At 42.9% G+C, this 1,581-nt stretch overlaps 1 pseudogene; it reads right to left on the reverse strand.

The window, feature by feature from the left end:
• On the reverse strand, positions 1-1,185 carry LOC149248105 (indole-3-pyruvate monooxygenase YUCCA1-like; annotated as a pseudogene).
• Positions 1,186-1,581: the final 396 nt, after the last annotated feature.

Consider the following 1,581-nt stretch of genomic DNA (forward strand, 5'->3'; position numbering starts at 1 on the left):
TCAAGTGTTGACGGCCTCAAATATATCTTGGGCGATCAGCCGAGCGTCCATCGAAGATCCGAGCAGACCTGCTCTTCCCAAGCCGGCGGCATACAGACCCTCCCTTCCCTTCCAGTTGTCTGGAGATGGCTTTCTTGGAAATTTGTCGTCTGAGAAAAGATCTCCGCTATTCTAGGAATTAAGTGGCGAATTTCAAAATTAGAGATCTTCCAAAGAAAAAACCGTACGAAAGCAGAAAATCACTGATTAGGCATACCTTGAGCCAGCCGAGTACTGCACTCCTGTAACCAGTCGCAAAGATTATAGCGTCGAAATACTCTTCTCGATTGTCTTCGAACTCGACACCAGTGGCCGTTGCGAGGCGGAAATTTGGGACAACCTGCCATTAAAGTTGTTAACGGAGAACTTGGACTGGCTTCGAAATTCTGCGGGAAGAATGGAGTCAATTTACCTTAATTTTGCCTTGCCGTATTTTGGCCATCGTGCCCTCGTCCAGTACCCGGGTTTTCCCGGTCTTGAACTTCATATCGAACGGCCCTTGCATGGGGCGAGGTATTCCGAGCGAATTCGTGTTGCCTAGGGTTAAATTACTGTACATGATGAACAAATTGTCCACCATTCACAGCGGCAGCAGCTTCAGCAGCAGCATCGCAACACAGAATGTGGATCTTCCAAGAACTTTTCGCAGCAGGACATGCGACTTAAAATGCAAAGAGAAGACACAGACGAAATTATTGTGTGGACGAGAAAGATTAAAAGCATCGAGATTCATGAAATTGTGAATGATTAAAAGGTTTAAATATTACAATTTAGCTTTAAGTGTTTGGTAGAAAATGCAAAAGATTTGAAATAGCTAGCGCAAAAATTGAAATAGCTGTAAAGATTTAAAGATGTAAGGGTTACCGGACTACAAACTACAACAGAGGGCCTTGCGTTGTTATTCACAAGATCCAGCGCTATTTCCATGGCAGAGTTACCGCATCCGACGACGAGAACTTTCTTGCCTTCGAATTCTTTTCCGCTTTTGTAATCAATCGAATGGATAACAGTTCCTGCAAAGCCTTCCACCCCCGAAACGTCTGGCACGCATTTTTCACCGTTTTCGCCCGTCGCCACAACAAGAAACCTGCCGAGATACTCCTTGCCAGATGCGATGCGCAGCGAAGGATAATGAATCGGTAACATAAATAATATAGCCAGATGTCAATCCAACGGCAGAATGGACGGCAGACAACCTTACACGATAGCCAGATGTCAATCCGACGGCAGAATGGACGGCAGACAACCTTACACGATAACTTATTTCAGTTTTATTTCAGTGTTAGATCAACGATCAAAATTATTTCAATCTTCTAACACCACAAAATTATTTCAGTGTTAGATCAACGATCAAAATTCTTTCAATCTTCTAACACCACAAATCTACGGTGAACAATTCTTTCAATCTTCTAACACCACAAATCTACGGTGAACAACAGGACATGGAGGCGACCTTACACGATAACTTATTTCAGTGTTAGATCAACTATCAAAATTCTTTCAATCTTCTAACACCACAAAATTATTTCAGTGTTAGATCAA

The sequence above is a fragment of the Pinus tabuliformis genome, chromosome 7, assembly GCF_031772625.1.
Source record: "Pinus tabuliformis cultivar Carrire ecotype Pingquan chromosome 7, CPIR1, whole genome shotgun sequence".
NCBI lineage: Eukaryota > Viridiplantae > Streptophyta > Pinopsida > Pinales > Pinaceae > Pinus > Pinus tabuliformis.